General features: G+C 37.6%; 1 long non-coding RNA gene across 3 annotated transcripts in view; it reads left to right on the top strand.

Annotated features, from left to right (window-relative positions):
• Positions 1-16009, top strand: part of LOC144305187 (uncharacterized) — a 214417-nt gene extending 198408 nt beyond the window's left edge. Inside the window, exons 3-6 of one of the 3 annotated variants that reach the window (XR_013372244.1) lie at positions 10682-10783; positions 12289-12461; positions 13161-13370; positions 15918-16009. This is a non-coding gene — a long non-coding RNA (uncharacterized LOC144305187). The remainder of the gene's footprint in view (positions 1-10681; positions 10784-12288; positions 12462-13160; positions 13371-15917) is intronic. The other 2 variants (XR_013372245.1, XR_013372246.1) reach the window with 2 other exon arrangements.
• Positions 16010-16311: the final 302 nt, after the last annotated feature.

Raw genomic sequence — 16311 nt, 5'->3', positions numbered from 1 at the left:
ACACAAAATATGTATTCATTGACTGTTTTTTGATATCGGTAAGGCTTTCATTCAACAGTAGGCTATTAGTAGTAAAGTTGTGAGGGAGTCAAAAGTTGTATGTGGATTGTTACTGTGCAGGGGGGTTGGTACCCCTAACCCCTACATTGTTCAAGGAAGGATCAACTATATAACATTTAAAAATCTTTCACCTAGATCTTTGAAGAGGTATTCTGTGGTTGATGAGGGCAGCTGCACCAAAATAAGAACTTTCAAAAATACTATCTCCTGACCATTTTATCGTGGGGTTTCAAATCTGAATCACCTCTTTGGTTAAAACATATTTACAGAGATTGGATTTATATTTAAGTAAGTGTTATCTGAGAGAATTTTAAATGCATAAACCACATAAAATGCTTTATCATATCACTATATGTAGATGTATTAAATTAGTTGGATTAGAGAAGGTTGATGGGAGCTAACTAACAGGAAAAACCAGTAAAGAAACGGCTATCCTATTTTAATTATGGAAAAGGGGGATGAAGAAATAGGGAATGAAGTGGATTATAGGGCTATGGAGCTCTTTTGTCAAATACTTTGCATCAGCTTCCAGTCCCACTCATTTCTTCACATGCCAGAGCCTGCTACCTGCCACCATTTCCTATTGAACCCATCCTGAGTAGGGCTGTGCACCTCACTCTCTTCCCATATGGGGAAAATACCAGCTTTGCATAAACAGGACTGCATCCTATGCTCTCTTTTTCCCCAGTCCAGGCACTTTCTAGATTGACAAGAAAACCCTCAGGGCAGTGGTTGTGGGTATGTATCCAACACTGCATTAGGCATTATCTTTGTCAGACAGTAAAAACAGAAAGTTCCAGTGATGCTCTATGAATATAGATGTTTCTCAAACTTTACCTTTCACTCAGCGTGGTGCTAGATCTAGGCTAAGGAAACTCAGGGAATAGGAAATTCATAAAGTATGACCAAAACTACATTCGAATTTATTTGTTGAACAGCAGACATATTTCTTATATAATATAACTGAGAACTTAGTGACTATGCCTTCCATTTGGCTTTAGAATTAGTTTCTTGTTAGGCCTCTGAGTATCCCTCAAGGATAAGCTGGAACCAATAATCAGTAAAGAAGCCTGGATTTATAGTAACAGTCTAAACATTTTTTACAGTGTGTGAAATTATCTGTACATTTACACGTGTATGTGTGTGTTTGTGTAAACTACACACACACGTACACACAAAATTAGAACATGATCACCTAGGACTTCTTGTTATATTTCAACTTAATGCCTCAAGGTTGGAGGCTATGTCAACACTAAATTCTGATAATTCTGTATTGTCAAAATCTGGTCAAAAGCTGAACATCTAGTATATCCCTCAATCACTTAAAAAATACTTAATATTCACAAGAAGATGTGTTTCTAGTAATATTCTTAGTATATTACATACTTCGCATGGAACAATTGATAAAACTTTTCCCTCTCATTTCTTAATTCTACCACAGTAGCAACAGCTACTCTGTTGGGTATTTCTTTGCTTTTAAATCATCTCTCGTCATTCACATAACAACTACTGAGAGTTGAAAATTTTTAGGGATTTAATGTTTTCCAGATCGTGCATGCTCAAGGATGAAGCTAGCTTTTGAGACTTTTACAAGGCTGGTTGGAACCGAGTTTTTATTTACTTTAGAGAAATTGGGCAGCTGAGACAAGAAGAAATAATGGATTCATTTGAGTGAATGAAGAAGAGGCGTTGGCCATATGCCTTCCTGTTAGATCGTTACCTGCATTTTCTCACAAGTTTATGCCAAGAAAGAGAATAGCTAATTCCAGAAGGCTCTTGCACAATCTTACGAACTTGAGCGTTCAGTATCCCTGAAGTAAGGAAATCACAAGTCAAAACTGAAGCTTTGTCTTTGCATAGGAATACATTTTTCAAGGCTAATTTCTAAAGCACTTTTGTCTTTTATCACAGAAAAATACACCATTGATATTTTTATTATAAAGACTGTGAAAATTGTTTTCTTTCAGCAATATAACATCCACTTATTTGTCTCAACCACTGTATAAGACACCTGGATGTTTATCTCCTTTACTTTCATACTTACAGGCCATACTAGCACAATTTACTCCCTTTTCTAAATATGCAGTTCGATTGACCTGTGAAAATCTAAGTTGGCTATATCCCTTTGCCTGAAACTTCAATGGCTTTTTTTCCCACTCAGAAAAACACACAAAATCTAAAAAATGCAAAAAAAAAAAAAAATCCAAATTCCTTAGATTGGCCCTTAAGATTGTGGATAATCTGTTATCTCCCTAACTTTATCTCTCAGCCTTCTCTTCCATGATCCTTTATCCAGAACTAGCCACTGTTGGCTTTCTTACTATTCCTTTAACCATGAGAAGCACACACCCAGCTAAAATCTTTGCACTCACTGAGCCTTGGCCTGAAATGTTCTTTCCAGTGCTATTCCGCTGGCTTGTTCCTTCACTTTCTTTTGTTTATCTACTTAAATGACATTTGCTCAGGTAGGGCCCTTTTTGACGGTGCCATATAAAAGGACAACTTTTTTCTGCCTTGTCTCTCCCTAGCCCCGAGACATACTATCTACTCACTTTTCAAAATTTTGCTGCCTGTTTCTCCCAACTCGAAGTTGAGCTCCATGAAGTCTCACGTCCTTCTGTTTTCCAAGAATGGAGAAGAGCATGAAGTTGATGCTCAAAATGTACTTTTTTAAAGATTTATTTATTTATTTATTTATGATAGAGAGAGAGACAGAGAGAGAGAGAGAGAGGCAGAGACACAGGAGGGAGAAGCAGGCTCCATGCCGAGAGCCCGACGTGGGACTTGATCCCGGGACTCCAGGATCGTGCCCTGGGCCAAAGGCAGGCACCAAACCGCTGAGCCACCCAGGGATTCCCCTCAAAATGTATTTTTAATAAATGAAGGACTAGGGAGAGATAATACAGTAAAACTTAAATTGTGAAACAGCTGAGTTTGGTCTTGACTTTGTTCATCTTTTATTAGCAAAGGCATTGTAAAGACACTACAGCTGGACCAACAGGTGCCAACACAAATGTCTGAAGCCCACAGATAAAAGATTTTGGGGTAGTGTGTGTGTGTGTGTGTGTGTGTGTGTGTGTGTGTCAAAGAGGAGGGGTATATTTATGTTTCATTTCAGTAGAACCGATGTCTCCACAGCATGACCTAAAAGGTCACACAGACATAAATCATGAACCTCACTCAGTGCAACAGGTGTGACCTGAGACCCTTAGCCTCCATTTGGAGCTTTAGTAGTCAAGTAAATTACCACATGCCAATAAAAAGTATAGATTCAAAATTGGTCTTGAGATTCCGTTACTCTGCAGTTATATAGGGTAATCCATTGCCCTCTTTCTTTCTTGACTTCCCAATATATTCTTACTTCACCCCCATCATCTTTTCTACCTTCCTGAAAAGTGCCAATTTTTCCAGCTATAGAAAACCTTCACTACTGCATCTGCTTTTTATCTGCATACCACTCGGTGAGGCAAGAGTCCTTAGTTTGCCTCTTGATTTCTGAAACAAGCTCTGTCCAACACCATTGTGGATACTCTGCTCTCAAGTGGAGGCAGATGGTCTGTCAGAGACTTCAAATCATTAGCAGCAAGGAGCAAGCTTTTCTGTTGGTACAAGTTTAAGTTTGTAAGACTTGGTCATACACCACACACATTTTCCACCAATGTGACATACATGCTATCTAGAGCCTAATCTAATTTATGACAACTTTGGCTGCGTGGTGATCAAATTATGGCAAAACTAAGTTAAATATATTGATACAGTCATTAATTTGGCTTAGAAATTTAACACACAGAAGAAACCAATTGCTAAATGTTTGGTGACATGTTAAATGCATTCTTCAGCATGAGGAGAGAAAAACACTCAGCACAGATGCAGTGTGCTCTGCATCTCATGTAGAAATTCCCTGTAGCAGCAAGTGTCCTAAACCTGGCAGCCAGAGCAATGGAGGAGTCCTGGAAGAGGAGATTTGGAAACATCTTACTGACTGGCGGTAGCAACAGGAATAATGTTCAGCTCATCTCTAGTTTTTATAACTGCAGACATCATTAACATGGGTTCCATAATATGATGAAAAGTGGGCAGAAAGTCATGATTGATATATATTTTTTAAATTACAATGACCATTTTTTTTTTAAATTTTTATTTATTTGTGATAGTCACACAGAGAGAGAGAGAATGAGGCAGAGACACAGGCAGAGGGAGAAGCAGGCTCCATGCACCGGGAGCCCGACGTGGGATTCGATCCCGGGTCTCCAGGATCGCGCCCTGGGCCAAAGGCAGGCGCCAAACCGCTGCGCCACCCAGGGATCCCTACAATGACCATTTTGTAAGAGAATGAGGAACCCAATGAATCTGGGAACGTAGAAACAGTTACTATTATTAGGGTAAGGAGAGGGCAGGTAATCTTTTTTCTAAGTTTGAATTTTCATGTTATTGGAAACATGAATTAATAGTCATTTTAAAATTGGGAACCAGGTTGGTATAGTATTGTGGATTTGTTGGCACTAAATCTAGAGATTGTATCTCAGTTCTTAGAAGACGCCTAATGATGTTCATAAATAGCTTGCCGTACACACTCAGCAAATAGCCATACATCAAAGTATGGAAAGTATGGAAGAATTTAACTTACAAGTGGTTATAGCTCCCACCTTGCAAATCGAATACAAAAGGCAATTTCACCATAACATAGACATCCAAATGGGAAGGGAAGTACTTAGCACCTAACACAGGTATATTGGCAGGTATTTCTTAGGTTAACTTATTCACCTCCACAACAATTCTGGGGGGTTGTTACCCCATTTTAGAGAGAAGCAAATGGAGCTTCAGAATGATTGAGTAACATCCCAAACCACAGAGCCAGAGAGTCCGTTTCAAATGCTAGCTTGCCTGTGCTTAGGATAGGAGCATGTGAAAATGAATATTTACTTGCCCCTCAGGATTTAATGATTTTTGTATTGACAAAGTGTTTTGTGTCCACATGTAAATAATCCAGAGCCACTGGGCAACTGGGTTCGGGGGGGGGGGGGAGGGCTAATATTATTATACTCTAATTTTGATGAATCTTCATAAAGCAATAAAATGGTATTGATAATTATATATGTGTGTGTGTGTGTGTGTGTGTGTGTGTGTGTGTTTAATGGAAAGTATCCTAAGCTACCTCCACTTCATTTACCTGACAAATAGAAGTAAAAGTTGACCTAGTTAGTGACATTCTCCATTCTTTGTACACTACCTTCCTTCTGAGAACCACAGCACAGTGCACACTATAGCCAATAAGCCAGAGTGCCCGCACTAATGTACTTCTACTAAGTTAAAATGTATACCAGTCATCTGTGTTTGTTTCCAGACCTATTTATTTTTTTTATTTTTTTATTTTTTTTCCAGACCTATTTAAACCAGCTTTATATACTGCTAAAAATAAATAATTCAACTGGATGATATAAAATGCTGAAATTACAGTAGGAAAACTGTTGGATTAATGAAAATTACGTTGCACACTTTCAAAAAACTTAATAAGGGCAAATGTTTAAATGATTGCTATGGAACTAGGTGTGATCCAGACAACTGAAAAGATTGAAGGCAGGAGTGGGGGAAGAACCACAACATTTAAAATGATTCTGTAATCAGACTGTTACACAACTGCCTGTGAGGTCCTGCTACACTTGAAAGAACACAAAACTAGAAAATATAGAGAGACCATTACAAGTGTGATTCATATAAAAAGACAACTGAAATTTCAATTGAAGAATCCATTTATTTTAAGGCAAAAAATCACAAAGTGATTAAGCGTGTATTTAGTTTAAAAAATTTATGTCTATATCACTTGTCATGATTTTCTGCTTTAAATAAAAGTTCTGATTAATAAAATTAATCATCTCAATTAAGAAGTTAATCAACTCATCTTGTTTGTCTCGTATTAGTTTTCAGTTTCTAAGGTCAGAAGTCTGGATGTGGTTTGGCTGGATTGTCTACTCAGAGTCTTTTTTTTTTTTTAAAGATTTTTTATTTATTTATTCATGATAGTCACAGAGGAGAGAGAGAGAGAGAGGCAGAGGCAGAGACACAGGCAGAGGGAGAAGCAGGCTCCATGCACCGGGGGCCTGACATGGGATTCGATCCCGGGTCTCCAGGATCGCGCCCTGGGCCAAAGGCAGGCGCCAAACCGCTGCGCCACCCAGGGATCCCTACTCAGAGTCTTAAGGAGGTGAAATCAAGGTGTCAGTCGTATGGGGCTGCCATCTGGGGCTTGGAATCCCTTCCATACTCACTGGTTCTTGGAAGAATCCATTTCCTTGCAGTTCTAGGGCGGAAGTCCCCATTTTCCTGCTGTTTCCTGGGGACTATGCCCACCTCCGAGAGACTGCATTCAGTTCTTTGCCACGTGGCCTCCGTAAGCAGTTCTCAGCAAGCATGTTTGCTTTTTTTCCTGATCTGTGAGAGTGTGTCTCTGACTTTCTTTGCTGGAGAAAATATTCTACTTTTAAAGGGCCTATGTAATTAAATTGGGTTGGCCTGGATAACTTCCCTTTCTTATTTTTTTTTTTTTTAATGGATTTTCTTTTCTTTTTTTTTTTAAATTCTTTATTTATTTATGATAGTCACACACACAGAGAGAGAGAGAGAGGCAGAGACATAGGCAGAGGGAGAAGCAGGCTCCATACACTGGGAGCCCGACGTGGGATTCGATCCCGGGTCTCCAGGATCGCGCCCTGGGCCAAAGGCAGGCACCAAACCGCTGCGCCACCCAGGGATCCCAACTTCCCTTTCTTAAAGTAAACTCTGCTACATTGCATAGCTTAATCACCACAGTGAAATGAATTATAGTCACAGTCCCGGAGTGCTACAGGACATGTGCTCTAGGGGACTCAGAATCTTAGGGGGCATCTTAGAGTCCTGCCTACCACAACCACGTAAAAGACTGGTGTGTGACCACAAGGGGCTCCAGTATCCCCCAGCCCACATAACATAAGCAAAGCTCAACTGGAATCAAATGGCGATCTGTAACCTTTAGCTTTTGCTTCCATCCTTTCTTTATCCTCTGTCCCTTCCAAAGCAATATAAATGTTTACAGGATAATAAGAAGCTGATGATAATTTTAGCAATGAGTGGTTTCTGTATCTGGAGAAAGAAAAATTCTGACTTTATTAACAAAACCACTTTGGGAGAAATTCTCAGCCAGCCTCTTATTCTCTGACACCCACATCATTTCTCTTTAAACTAAGTCTGACTTAGAAAAAAGAAAATATATTTGGAATATTAGTTTGAGTTGGTGAGAGATCATGATTCCTAAAATAACCATTTGTTCTAAGAAGAAAACACTTCAAAATAATACATTACAATAATAACAAATTGAAACAATAGTAACAGGAGTCTGATGCAGGATCTGAACAGTGGGAAGTGGGCTGAGACCAGTTGGCAATCAATGAGTGTGAGGTCCAAGTCAATGGGACTCTGCTGATGAGTGTGCACTAAGGAATCTCAGAAAAGAAGGCATTTTGATCTTTACATGCAGACACTATGATGCTTTCCATCTATATTAACCTGTGCTTTCTACCTTGAAAGGCATTAAACAGTCTTCCCTACTTTGACCCTTCGGACCAGGTAGGAAACGTGCTTTTGCCATAATGCACGTTCTCTGTTCTCTTTTGCCTTGGTATAAAAAAAAAAGAAGCATGACTGATATGAGTGAAAGAAGAAGAGCAAAGCTCATTTCCATTCTATACATCTATATTCCATAGACCTTCTCTATGCCCAATGAAGCAAATCCTTCCATTCTTGAAGGCAAACAACTGGAGAAGATGGTTTAGAGGAAATTTAACCCTCAAAAGAAAGTTTTAAGTGGATGTTTTAAGAGTTCTTTCCTACTCCACCATTATATATGTCTATAAATAGAAAATATATCATAAAATGTTTAGACAATTTTAGGGGTCAAGCAGAGTGGACATGAGTGACTTACTAGTTGTGAGACATCATAATCTCATTTTATCTACTTCTCTACTAACCCCCCAAAAATGAAAAAAGCAAAACATTCAGCGGACTCTTTATCAACCTTCCCATACCTTATTCCCTGGGTAAACAGACATTCTCTCATACAAAACATAAACATATGATTATTTATCATGCATAAATGATCTTCCCAAACACATGTTTTTAAAATGCTTCAGCAGAACTGTCTGAAATGGTATTAGCCAAGCTGCACTGCAAATAGTTCAGATTTAAATATATTTCCAAAACTCAAGCTTCATTGTAAGAATACCATGGATTTTCAATTCATAAAATTGAAAACATAATTTCCCTACTTTCAATATTTCTCTCATCTCTCTTAACCATTTCCATTTCTATTATATCTCTAGCAGCAGTTCATACTATATGCTTCTGTCTGTTACCAGGTTTCTGACAAAAAATATACATAAAAATCATTATGGTAACAAATCCTCATGCCCCTGTGGGAGTGTAAAATGGTACTACCAATTTTCGATAACAAATTTGCAATTTTGTAAAAAATTAGACATGCATGTATCCTATGACAGACACATCAGGTCCATTTCTAGGGATTCATCCTGAAGAAAGGAAAGCATACATTCACAGAAAGCTTGTGTAAGAATGCTCATAACAGATTTCTTTCTAATGGCCAAGAAGTGGAAATAATATTTGTTCACATCAAGAAGAGAACTAAAAAACAACTGAGATATATACAATGAAATACTATTGAGAAATAGGATTGAACTACTGAAATATAAAACATGACTCAATCTCAAAAACACTATGCTGATCAAAAGTAGCTAGATACAGACGGTACATTTATGATTCCACTAATATGAAAAAAGCAAAAATAATACAATGACAGAACACAGATTCATGGATTCATCAGGACTTGCAAAGATTGCCTGGGAAGGAATATGAAGGAAATTCCTGCAGTGATGAAATGTTTTCTATCCTGATAAGGGGATGTGGATTACATGGAGCTTTGCATTTGTCAAAGCTAGACAAACTAACCTGAGATTAATGCATTACACTGTATAAAAATAATGCTTCCATAGGAAATCATTTTTTTCAAATAATATAAAAATTTATCTTGGTCAGGATGTTTGAAATACAGGGTGAAAAAAATAGGATTTCTTTAACAGTACTAATGTGCACTGTTAATCTCTAAGAACTGTAGTAGGTGAACTTTTTGCCATACAACAGTTTAAGGACCACCTTTAGAGACTAAGCTTCCTCACAATACAACACAAAGGTGGATTTTTATCATACTACATTAAAAAAATACACAGAAAAATTGTGTGTGTGTGTGTGGTTTATGTTAGCAGCATAATAATAGGAGAGAGAACAAATTAAGAAGACATCTATGTCCATGGCATAAAGACATACATATCTTTGGTACCACCTGTTAATAAAGTCAGGGAAAAATGGAAATTGTTACCAAGCCTGCAGGGAAGATTAGAGGAGACAGCTGAAGCGAATAGCAAAGGGAGATACCCAGGATAGTAAGAGAACAGAGTATTGAGACCGATTCAGAGAGGCAAGGCCGTTGTATGGGAAGAGTCAGGAGTTTTATTTTCAGTTTTGTTGCCGACTTAATCAGGGGCCCCTGGGCAATTTGCATATGCAATTTATAACACTCTTGTCGGCTTAGTATATCTGACCTGAGAGTTTGTAATTGGCTGTAACTGGTGGCAGCTGTCCCTGAGGTACAGTAAGCAAGGTGATTCCTCCTGTGTCCCATGCTTTGGGAGACACCAATGCTACAATAAAAAAATCTGCTAGTGGAGAAAATGAAATAGTTAAGGAATTGAAATATTCAAGATCAAGCATTTTATAAATACTGTTTATGGATTGTAATTTGCAACATTAGAGTGCTCAGATGTTTCAGAGCTTTAAGAGAACTTCAAAATATACTCCTAGGGTGTATTTTGGGGAGTTGCATGAGGTGACTCAGGTGGAAGCCTGATACCAAGAGACTACTTAAGTGAATCTATATAATCATGATCACCCAAATCTGTGGGTGGGAGAACTTTGAGTCATTCATATAAATCCTTTTTGCCACATATTTACATTTTGCAAATAATCTTCCCTTTCAAGACAATGTTTATTGGTTATTATAAACAGAAAGTATGCATATAAACAAATCCAATATGACGTGTCTTTTGTTCTCCTATGTGGAACTTAGTTCATTTCTTCAATGATATCTCCTACAGTGAAGTGGGGATTTGTCTAGGGGCTCATGAGCCTTGGTAGTCATGTTTCCCATGCCATGCCCAGGTGCTTCCTAAATAGTACATATACCTACTGAACATACACCAAATATGTTGTTGATAAAAGGATGGCATGAAGGAAGAATAAATGGGCAGGTGCATGACACAATTCCATATTGCATGTTAACTGAATGGACCATTATAAAATAAACACAAATGCTAGAACTTCTGGTTCTGACCTACTTCAGGCTAGACTTCCCTCACACAACCAGAAAATCCTGAAAATAGTACAAGACGCAAACATAAAGACTCTGAAAGGTAAAAGAAGAAGGTAAACTGTGTAGGGATCATAGGACTTTTAGGACAACGTAGTCATGAGAGTGATGACCTCCTTGGGTTTTCTTTTTGCCTTTCATGGGACACTGGAGAAGCCTACAACCCAGAACTGCCAACAGACACAGACAAGAAAGGAAGTCCCAAGAAAAGCCTATATCCTCTAACCAAAGGACGAGAGAAGGGGTAACCTAGAGGTACAAAAAAAACCTTTTTAACAATATAAATCCTAACCCAGCCAAATAGCAAAGAAGAAACTGCCCCTGCCCTGCAGAATCAGTGGAACTGTTGGGGAGCTGAAGTTCTAGCCCTATATCTAACATCAGCAAGGTTGGGCAGTCAGCCTCTTACCCTCACCTGATTAGTGCCAGTGGTACCAAATGCAAAATCAAAGTTCTACCCACACATGGCAGAAACAAATGCACTGAGTTGGGGGTGGGGTGATGCTAGTTGTCATTTTGCTTCCCTGCCTATGGTACTATCAGTGGGGTAGAGGATGGTGAACTGAGCTTTCATCCCTACCAGACCTTCACTTTACACATTAACAATAAACAGCGTGGTTTCTTGACAAAAGATAAAAAGATTACATAAGATCCAGGGTCTCACAAAACAAAATCTAAAATGCCCAGGGTTAGAATAAAGAAATCTCTCATTGTACTAAGAACTGGGAAAATCTCAACTTGGATGAAGCAGGCCAATCAAAAGACACCAACACCAATATAACACTGATGTTGAAATATCTGATGAGGATTTTAAGGCAGCCATCATAGAAACAGTTTGTTAAACAGTTTCAAAGTGCTTTTAACAAATGAAAAAAGAATAGTTTCAACAAAGAAATAGAAGATATGAAAAGAACCAAATGAAAATTTTAGAAATAAAAAATAAATGTATCAAAATAAAGGGCTCAATGATGGACCCAATGGCAGAATGGAATGGACAGAGAAAATAATCCATAAACTCAAGGGTGGAATGATAGGAATTAGTGTAAACAATTGAGGGATAGTAGACTGAAAAAATTAAAAGCAGGGTGTCAAGGACCTATGGGACTATAACAAAGACTTTACATTTGTGTTATCAGAGTTTCAGAATGAAAGGAGAAAGAAAGTGGGGCTTAAAAATTATTAAATTCCACCAACTTTGCTAAAACTGCCCCCAAAATGTAAAGTCTTAATTTTAAAAAATATTCAAAGTTAGTTGTATTCAAACTTCATCAGAAAGACATAAACTTACACATTAAAAAAGCTGAGCAAAACCCCAAACAAGATAAACCCCATAAATCCATAGTCAAACTTCTGAAAATTAAAGAAAGTATCTTGAAAGTACCCAGAAAAGGGATGCCTGGGTGGCTCAGTGGTTGAGCGCCTGCCTTAGGCTCAGGGCATGATTCTGGGGTCCTGGATCGAGTCCTGCATCAAGCTCCCCACATAGAGCCTGCTTCTCCCTCTGCCTATGTCTCTGCCTCTCTCTCTCTCTCTCTCTCTCTCTCTCTCTCTGTGTCTCTCATGAACAAATAAATAAATTTTTTAAAAAAGAAAGTACCCAGGAAAAAAAATGATGCATTATCTATAGAGGAACAACATTTTGAAAAACAGCAGTTTTCTCCCCTGAAACCATGAAGTCAGAAGGAAATAGCACAATATTTTCATTGCAAAGAAAAGAACTGTCAACCCAGAATTTTCTAACCAGCAAAAATATTTTTCAGAAACGGAGGTGAAATCAAGACATTCTGAGATAAAGGAAATCTAAGAGGATTTGACATCAGTAGACCTACCCTAAAGTAATGTCTAAAAAGAGCTCCTCGACAGGAATAAAATCACAAAGAAGGAAAATTTGGAATATCAGATAGAATGAAAGAGCAATGGACAGAGGAGAAATGTGGGTAAATGTAATATACTATCCTTCCCATCTTGAATTTTCTAAATTATGTTAGATGTGTGAAGCAAAAATTATACTATTGTCTGATGTGGTTTCTTATGTACATAGAGGAAATATTTAAGACAACTGTAATATAAAGAGGAAAATAAATGGCTGCAAAGGGTGATAAGGTCTCTATGCTTTAGTTGAACTGGTAAAATATTGACGACAATATATGTCTTTGGCCATTGTGAAAATGAAAATTGAAACTATGATGAGATATATCACTCCATATGTATTAGAATAGCTAAAATTTTCAAAGAGTGACAATACCTAAAGTTGGTGAGGATACAAAGAAGCTGCATCTCAATGTATTACTGATGGGAAAGTAAAGTAATACCACCACTGTGGAAAGTTTTTGGCATCTTTTTAAAGACTAAACAGTCAGAGACCCACATATTGCACAGGGAATATATCCCAGAGAAGTTAAACACTATCACACAAAACGGTGGACAACAAAGGTCCCACCCCTCAAGTCTGAACAATTAGAGGAATAATCTACCTTTTCTAGGCTGGTGATTAGGAGTTTATTCTCTACAAAACTTCATTCTGAAAGGCTCTAGAATGAGGAACACTAGGTATAGTGAGCAGCTGGGGTAAAGTATTGGAAGAAAACAGGAATTAAGTGAAAGTTGATATATTGAACTGCATGTTTTTCAGACTTTTTTCCCCATTTGAAGAGCAAGATTTTAAAATACATCATCCTACTATCCTGCTACCTGACCACTCCTCATCACAGGCGAAGATTAGAAGAGTTTTCTCTGGATAAACTAATTATTCCTAAGGCCCTTGGATACTGACACAAAAAAATGCTGGTGATGCCTAGTGCCTTTAAAGACAGCTGTGACCATAATCGAAGATACCAAAATTGTAAGTAGGCAGATGGCCAAAATGTATCCATGATAATGTCATTGAGTCATTAGATTAACCAGACATGGAGTCAAACTATTTCAGGACTTCTTGTTATATGACATTTTATACAGCCTTTTAAATTCTGTACCTCCTAAGGTACTTTGGCTTGCAATGATTAGGAAACTGAACTCAAATGTAAATAATACATAATAAAGGGTATTTGCACAAACAAAGCAAATATCACCCAACAACAAAGATGTGAAATTGATTTGGATAATTCAGTAAGAAACATGAAATACCAGGAGAGAAAAGATGAGATCTAGGTGACACACAGGTGTCTAGCAAAGGGAATTCCAGAATGAAAAAAAAAAAAAAAGGTAACTGCTGAATAGCAGCAGGCCTAAAGATCAAGAGTCTCACTGACAAGAAAGACAGAAAAAACTGGGGGCAGTAAATCATAAACAATATTGATGGATAAGCATTACATAGGGATATTGAAGTATTTCGGAAAATATTAATCACAGTTACATCACCAACCAGGCAAATAAAGAAGGTAGTTATTAATTTTAGAAGAAATTAATCATGTGGAAAAAGAAAAGGCTGTGTGGTGTGGTCTGTTAGTTATATGAATGTTATTGCATAGTCAAAATAATGTAAAAACTGACAGCTTAACTAAATATTCTAATATTACTGTGTTAGGGGACAGGGGGGACAAGTAGGATGGGGCAACAGTATAGCAGAGGGCCAGTGGCTCACATTGGTGAGAATCAATAGAACATGTCTAATATTAGCAAATCATACTGAATAGCTATGTAGAAAACACCACAGGAGCATGAATAATTGAAGGCTCCTTAAATTACCTGCTATATTTCTCCCTTGGCACCTTTGCATTTATTATCCAGAAACCTCTGCCTCTAGATACCCTCTTGACTAACCCTCTGACTTTCCTAAAGCAACAGAGGTCACTCCTCAATGAAGCCCTCCCTGTACAATCTATCTAATATTTCACCCACCTCCATATATTTCATATTTTCTTCTCTGCTTTATTTCTTTCTTAGTGCTTATCACCATCCAATGAATAATATGGTATGTACTTACTACTCATGAACTTGTTGGCTTATTGTCTTCTCCTCCACCAGAATGTGCACTTTATATTAGAAAGGACATGTGAGGGCTTCCTTACTGCCCATGCATTGCACTTAGAACAGTCCTGATACATGGTAGGCCTTCATCAGCTATTTTCTGAGCAAATAAAAATAAATCTATGTTGAATGTTAATCTCTGAGGAGCAAGATGAGAGCTGTGAAGAGGTAACACAAAGGCCTGCTGGGTTGTTTGGGTTTTGTTGTTCTTTTTTTTTTTTTTTTTTTTTTTTTCATTATTAGTCTTGCACCATAATTTTTTTAAGTAGGCATGTATTCTCATTGAAAAATACATTTTTTATAAAAAGATAAGCTACGTCAAATGGTAAAAGAAATTTCTAAACTAATATTGAGTGTCAAAAATTTTTGAATAGTTCCTTGGAGGTTTCTGGAGGTATGATAATTTAACCAACCCTTATGCCTGACTTGGAGGCGTAAGTACTAAATAATGAGGAAGTTGGGAAGATTAGCTATGGGAACGCTATTTGAGACAAGATTAAATGCTTCATGAAAGAGTCACTAAAACAGGTGAACAGGTGGAGAAAAAGACAGGGTTATCTTTTACTTTTATAACAATCAAGGCTGAGGAAGAAAATTGTTTTAATTTTTTTTCTTATAACAAAAAGGAATATATTTCAACGTATAACATTTAAAAATCAGAATTGGCAAAAAGAAGAAATTTAACCATCCATATTGGTGCTGCTCAGGAACACTTTTAAGATACCTGCAAACATTCTTCTAGTTCTGTCCTTCCGTTGTGCGAATGTGTGTGTATGTTTATGTGTGCTTGAGCACGTGTGCCTGTGCATGTGTGTAAATCCTCTCCTATTTTCAGATTGGGATTTGTGATACAAACACTTTCAAAGAGAAAGGCTAGGACACCTTCCTTCTGTCTCCTAGCAAACCGGCCGGCATTTGTACTCTGGTGACTTCCTAGCCTCTAACAACTATGGGTAGATGGGAGCTGTTGACCGTGAGGTTAAAGTTTCCATGTCGCCTGTTACTAATCTCCTGAGACAGTTTGTCCCCAGACAGTGTTTCTTTTGGGCATGTTTTTGTCTACGTTCCTTCTCACAATAACCCTCTAAGAATCTATCAGTCTGAGAATGGTGAAAGCTAATCCTTGGAAAACCATACCATGCTTTTTGAAGTACACTTTGGACTTTGATCTTGTAGAAATTTCATGGTTGGTATAAAGTGCCCTACAAGAAATTTTCCCTCTGCTGTTGATAAGAAAAAAAACTGTTCAGATAAGAACAGTTGTTTTTTTTTTTTCGGATAATGTGTGGGTTCCAAACACATAGGACCTCACTAAGCAATAACTCTTCAGAACAAATCCGTTTTTTCCCAAATATTGTTCTCTATTTTTATAAATAGTCAGGTAGCATTTTCTCCCTTTCCCCCCTTTCATTCTTTCTCATAGATCCTGCATGCAGAGTACCTGATTTCATCATTACAGAGTCAAGGAGGCGCTCATTTCCAAGCCCATGCGTAAATAGAGGAAATAAAAACACGGTACTTATCTTAAATATATAATTTTTCTGCATTCATCCATGAATATGAAATGGATACCGACCTAAAGTCAAGAAAAAGGCAAATTCTCTATGATAGAACTGCGATTGAAACACCAAAGTGGATTCCCATTGGCCATAGATTAGCCTTAAACTATTGCTGCATATAAGATATTTACATTATAAATGTCTATATTGGTCTAACAAAAAGAAAACTATTTTACCAATCCAGGAAATGATGCACCTGCTTTACTGCCATTTCAGCACAATCCTTAGTATATAGTAATACATAAACCTTTGAGTACC

The sequence above is a fragment of the Canis aureus genome, chromosome 35, assembly GCF_053574225.1.
Source record: "Canis aureus isolate CA01 chromosome 35, VMU_Caureus_v.1.0, whole genome shotgun sequence".
NCBI lineage: Eukaryota > Metazoa > Chordata > Mammalia > Carnivora > Canidae > Canis > Canis aureus.
Note: the sequence above shows the minus strand (reverse complement) of the source record. Positions and strands in the feature narration are given on the sequence as shown.